Below are 6,760 nucleotides of genomic sequence, written 5' to 3'. Positions count from 1 at the left end.
GTTGAGTTGTGTCCCAATATTGGTTTGGATACCTAGAATGTAAAAGTGGAGTAGCTCAAGTGTGTCAGACGAAAAGACTGGGTTCCAGTGGTTGTTTCGTCCAAGGAGATTATTGAGTTGTATCCTACATTAACTAGTAAAAGACAGTTAATTAGATTTATAAGTATGATAGGTGCCTAGTTAGTAAAAGGAAGTTACTTAGATTTATAAATAAAATATGTGCCATCACCTAATAGACAATTATTTTGGGATGGACACCTAAAAATCCTAAGCTTAACCCCCAATATTGAGGTTTTTTCTAGGGAAAAATAAATCATCTTAAGAAGAACCATAGGAAGTCTTTGAATCAAACAAAGAACCGATGTTCCAGCTACTTCTTTATCTAGTCGGAGAGGATGTTTTGGGTGGGGGGGAGGTCTTAAGAAGAACCATAGATGGCCTTTGAATGAAACAAAAAGCCAATGTTCTGGGTAGTACTTTATCCAGTCGGAGAGATGTAAATGTGACTGCAATATTCCATTCTGTTGAGATCGACCGTACCAAAAATAAAAAAAATCTTAAAACATGTATCAGAGGTGTAAAGTGAAAATAGGCATCCATCTAAGCTAGCCTTTGTCAACGACACAATTATAGATATATGTATCGTACTCGAATTTTCTTAAAATTTGTATTTTAATTTGATAATTATAGCTTAAACAGTATCAAAGTTTTTAATAAATACTTATTGCAATAATTTAAAAAATAAGTTAATTTTATGTTATATTTGTATGATGAAAAATATATAACATCTTTTTATTTTTATCAAACTTATTATTTAAAAATTATTTTTATAACAATTATTAATATTTATTTTATAATTACAATTTTTTTCTATAACAGCTATAGTTTAAAAAATTACAGTACCTAATATCCTCCAAAAAGTGAGTTTATTTTTATCTATTTTTTAATGCCGACTTCAATTTATACTTTAAGTTTGATATATTGCATTACATTATGAACTTTGACTGTACATTTAAACTTTTGACTTTGGTTGTATTGTATGTGGTATATATATATTAAAAAAAATTAAAATTACTATGTAAGGACTTATCATTCAATTAAAATATAGCATTAACAAATGATGTTGTACTCCCGGAACAGAAGCACCTAAGACTTCCTAATCAAACCCTATCTAATAATAACAAGTAGAACATAAAATATGAAATTATCAGTACTTAAAACGTCACTTCAGACCAACTAGCAATTTGGTCATTTACTATCAGATCAATAAGGATGGCAATGAGACGAGTTCGGGGTGGAAATTATGGTCTCTGCCCCATTCCTGAATTAGAAGTAATTCCTGAACCGACCTCGTACCAGCAAATTTATATTTGGGAATAATTTGGGGATATTCTTGATAACTCCTGAATGGGACGAGGATTAAAATGGAGACCCAATCCTCAATTTTTTAATATTTTATTTTTTTAAAATACTAATTATACTATAGTTAAAATTTTAAAAACATAATATTTTTACCGTTACTTGCATCTTTTATTGATGTTCTTATGAACCAAACAAAAAGTTTGTTAATTTACTGAAGGATCATGTGAGCTGGATATAGGGCGGTAATGAGTTGGTTTGTATTGAGTTTTAGATCAACCCATATTAAATAAAAAAATGTCTAGATTCAATCCAAACAAATTTAAATATTTTCTTAGCTTAATCCAAGTTAACTTATTTAAGTTTGGTTTGAATTTTACTATCAAAATATCTTTTGTTTTGATAAATTAATTTATATCAAAATTGTAATAATTATTAATTATTATACATATTAATTATTAAATAAATATTAAAATATGAAACATATATTGTGGATAAAGTTATTATAAAAAATAAATTTTACAATAACTTCATCCGCAAATCAAATAATACTAGAAAAATAAAATAAAGTTGAATAAAGAAAATTTTTATTCTTAATAAATGAGAACGTAAACTCTAACAATAAACTTATACAAATATGACATTAACAAGTTAATTGAAAGAAAGAAAATAAAAATTATTAACCCATTATAACACAAAACTCTAACAAATTCCATATAACTAAAAACAAGACAAGACAACCCATCATAATCATTCCTATCAACAATACTTTCATTAAGAGCTTCCAGGTCAATTGAGTGTGCTCCTTCACTAACAAATAAAATAACAAAAAAAAAAATATAATGTTGAATAGTTACAAAGACAAGAGTAAATTTGGAAAAGAACATGCTTCATTCACCAAAATTATTAGAATAACATCAATTCAAAGTTATTACCTTTGTTGTTACACTTAATCTAGACTCTACATTAAATAAAAACAAATTAGTAAAAAAGACTAGTGATAAACAAATATGTAAATACTTTTTCTTATTATGATGAACATTTACCTAGCATCTTGCTTTGAGTAAGTTTCTAAGGAATAAGTATCATGACAACTTTGAGTTCTCATCCATCTAAAATTAATTGAAAAAAAGAATCATATAACTTTGGGCCAATAACTTTAATGTAATAATTAAAGATTTTGATAAATAAAACAACTATAATTGAAATTTTTTGATTTTGCATTTCGTGCAAGAGAAATTATATATGGTTTTAGATGCCCGAAATTTCAAGTTTGGAGCGAGAATTTGACATTACTAATTGATAAATTAGCTACTAAGTTCTTGAGGATGAAGTAATCTAATAGTGGTATTGTATAATCTAAGAGCAAAAATAAAACGAACATTTAAATCGAATAATGACATTTAAATTATATCAAGCACAAGCGAAAAAAAGAGAAAAAAATTAATTTGGTAGGATCACATAAATAATTTCATCACTTGTTGCCTTCTCAGTTCTCACTTTCTAATTAATTAATCTTAAAAAAAATCATATAGCTCAACAAATCTCAAACCAGAATCAAAACCTTTCAAAAGGAACAAATATTGCGATTGAATCACCAAGCAAACAACTTCAATTAACTAAATCCACTAATTCCAAGCATACCCATTAGACAAATCATTTAAAACAATTAAAAAAAATGCTATTCATTCAAATTAAGCTTTACCCATTAAACACAAATGCAAGAGCACCTCATAAATTAAACCATCAGTCTCTTCTAAAGCTAAAGTCTTGGAGGACCACTGCACAGTAACCAAAGAAAAAAAAAGTTGAAGCTTTTGTAGCAGAAACAGAACCTCACCTTAGATCAACAAAAAGGTTGTAATCGAACTTGGGGGCTCTCAAGATTCTGTAATTTCAGTTGAGGACAAAAAACAAACAAACGCTGTTTAGGAAGTTCTGTGTCATGGTTTTAGATCTAAGTTAGTTTCCATCGACGATTGGCGCTGTCGAGAGAGAAGAGAGGCTACTGATGTCGACAATCGGCACAGCCGCTGCGGCAATGTCGAGTTTTTGGTTTGGATTTTGAGTGAATTTTTAAAGGGGTTAACCAAACCCAAACCATACTTCTACTATTTGCTCAACGCCAACCATTTAATTTAGCTTGGGCATCCAGTTGGATGTATGGCCTTATCATGTAAATTCGACAAGTGATGTGATTTCTCGAACGACGTTTTGGAGCAACTATGAAAAAGGAATAAGGATTTTCGTACTCCAAATAGAACTATCTAATCTCCCCTTGCAAGCTTTGCAGTTATTTGAATTAACAAGGTGTTTGGAACGAAAGAAAGTGAAAGAAAATTTGACTAAGAAGATTCTGGAACAATCACAAATCTAATTGATGAAAACTAATGAAATCATTCTTTGTAAACGAGCTAATCACTATTTATAGTTACACACATACTAATTACAAAAACAGAGCTCAAAACTGCAATGTTAACAACTAATTAACCTTCCAATCATATTAAGCCGGCTGGACTATTAGCTACAACTTATTCAGTGCAAATAACAACCCACTCTAGCTCAGCAACTTTTTACACATCATCAGCCAGCTCAGCTTACACTCTTAACAATAGTTGGTTTACATTCCAAGATAGAGATGCAAGAACTAATCTCTAGTTAATTTGAAAAGGATGATAAGTTAAAGCTTTGGTAAGGATATCGGCTGAGTTATGAGAACTGGGAACATAGGTGACTTGAAAACTATTATTAGCAACCTTTTCTGACAAGAAATGAACATCAAGTTCTATGTGTTTAGTTTGAGAATGGAATTTAGGATTACTTGCTAAGGCAGCTGCACTCTGGTTATTACACCAAATGACAGGAGTAGAGGCGAGGGAAATGTCAATTTCAATCAACAATTACTTGAGCCACAAAACTGTTAACATGTGGATGTCATTATATTGATTTTGATGATAACAAATTTTAAATATTTTTTATTAAAATGATGGAGTTTTTCATTAAACGATTTCTCAAAAGCCGTATAATCTTTCTAAATGTGTTCATAAAATATGGATAATCATTAAACTTTAACCGGAAAATCATTCCTTGTGAAATTTCATTAAAACTGTGATGCTGGAAGTAAACAGTGAACCGTTAACTTTGAAACGATTAATCGATAATTTCCAAAGAGGAAGAAATCCTTAAGTTTCAACCATTTAGTAAAAACGGATAAGGCAAATGAGATTTGTAGATTACTGGAATTAAACGGCGAACCATTAACTTCAAACGACTAACCGATAATTTCCAGAACGTCATTCCATGCTAACCTTCAACCGTTTAGCAAGAACAGATAGCAGGAATTTGTTTTGCAGGTCTCTGAAAATTAATGGCAAATTGATAGTGACAAATTGTCAACCGTTTATTTGAAATTTCAGCTTAACAGACACTTAGACCAGTCAAAACGGTTAATCGATAACGGTTAACGGCAATCCGATTTTGAGCAAAAAGTCAACAACAACTATTTTTCAACTCCAACCATAAATAAGCTCAATCAAATGCAAACAAGAGTTGATCACAATATTATCATTGAGCTTATAATCGAGAATACAATATTCATTGAGTTTTAAATTCATTTTTGTTCATTTATTCACACATTAAGCATTAATTTGTAATCTTATATATTGTGTGAGATCAAAACAAATTTGTAATATTTGTTTTGAGTGATTGTAAGTGTTGGAATACACTTGGGTTAAGAGATTGATGATAATCTCTGGATGTAAAGGTTGATTGACACCTAAGAAGTCAATTGTAAATGTTCTTGAAGTCTTGAAGGCTTGACTAATGGAATCCTTAAGCTTGGTGTGCTCGGAGGCGTGGTCGTAGGCAAGGTTGGCCGAACCACATAAAAATTTCTATGTTTGAATCTCTCTTCCCTTATCTTTTTATATTTGGTTGATTTATTCATTATTGTTTTAAATTCATTTAAGATTTGCATTAAGTTTTGTTTAAGAATTGCTTTTTTTATAGAAACCCAATTCACCCCAATTTTGAGTTTTTTAGATATTATTTCAAAAACTTCAGAGGCAGCCATTGTTAAAGCTCTATATTTTGATTCAGTACTTGGCCTAGACACCACTCCTTGTTTCTTTGAACACCAAGAGATTAGATTTGGACCAAAGTAAACACAGTATCCAACAATTGATTTTATGTCATCTTTGTCAGCTGCCCAATCTGCATCACTGAAACAATCTATGTGCAAGAGACCTTGATTAGAGTATTGTAACCCCATATGCATTATACCCTTAAGATATCTAAGAATCCTTTTACATGATTGCCAGTGATTGATGGTTGGAGCAGCCAAAAATTGGCTGAGTTTATTTACTGGAAATGCTTTAAGGTCTGGTTAAGGTAGTATACTGAAGAGCTTCAATTGTGCTTCTATACAAAGTTGCATCAGCAAATGGTTCATTGTTAGTTTTGGTAAGAGGAGCATTTGCAGCCATTGGAGTTGAGCAAGGAGTTCAATCTTGCATTTTGACTTTGTTGAATAGATCAGCTATATACTTTGACTGAGAGAGATGCAAACTTGTTTTAGTTTTTGTGACTTAAATACCAAGAAAATAATGTAGTTCTCCAAGGTCTTTCAGAGCAAATGTAGTCTGTAGATTGTCAATAACTTGCTGAATCTGAGTAGAATCTGAACCCATAATATCATCAACATAGACTAATACCAGCAAAAGATGACTTTGAACTCTCTGAAAAAACAAAGAAGTATCTGACTTGGAATTCTTGAAACCCCATTGTTTAATCAACATTGTTTTTAGTCTTTTAAACCAAGCTCTAGGAGCTTGTTTAAGACCATACAATGCCTTTTGAAGTTTACAGATGTGTGTAGGTTTTGACTGATACACAAAGCCTTCTGGTTGTTGCATATACACTTCTTTAGTAAGGTAACCATTGAGAAAGGCATTGTTAATGTCAACTTGTCTCAGTGACCAGTGATTTAGAACAGCCAAACTAAGAATAAATTTAACTGTAGAAACCTTCACCACTAGACTAAAGGTCTCATTGTAATCAATGCCTTGAGTTTGATGAAAACCCTTTACTACAAGTCTGGTTTTATACCTTGAAATGCTACCATCGACATTGTATTTAATTCTAAATACCCACTTGTTGCCTACTACTTTGACAAGGTATGTAGGTTGAACAAGTGTCCAAGTTTGATTATCAACTAAGGCTTGATATTATTCTCTCATTGCCTGAAGCCACTTTGGATCATTTAGAGCAGTTGAAAATGTAAATGGTTCTGTTGGTTTAGGATCACATTCAACTAGATAGGCCTTTTAGGTTTGAATATCCCTATTTTGGATCGGGTGATCATAGGATGTCCAACAATAGGTTGAGGAGGTGGAGATAGTTG

Source organism: Citrus sinensis, chromosome 3 (assembly GCF_022201045.2).
Source record: "Citrus sinensis cultivar Valencia sweet orange chromosome 3, DVS_A1.0, whole genome shotgun sequence".
Taxonomy (NCBI): Eukaryota; Viridiplantae; Streptophyta; class Magnoliopsida; order Sapindales; family Rutaceae; genus Citrus; species Citrus sinensis.
This window is presented reverse-complemented; position numbering follows the sequence as displayed.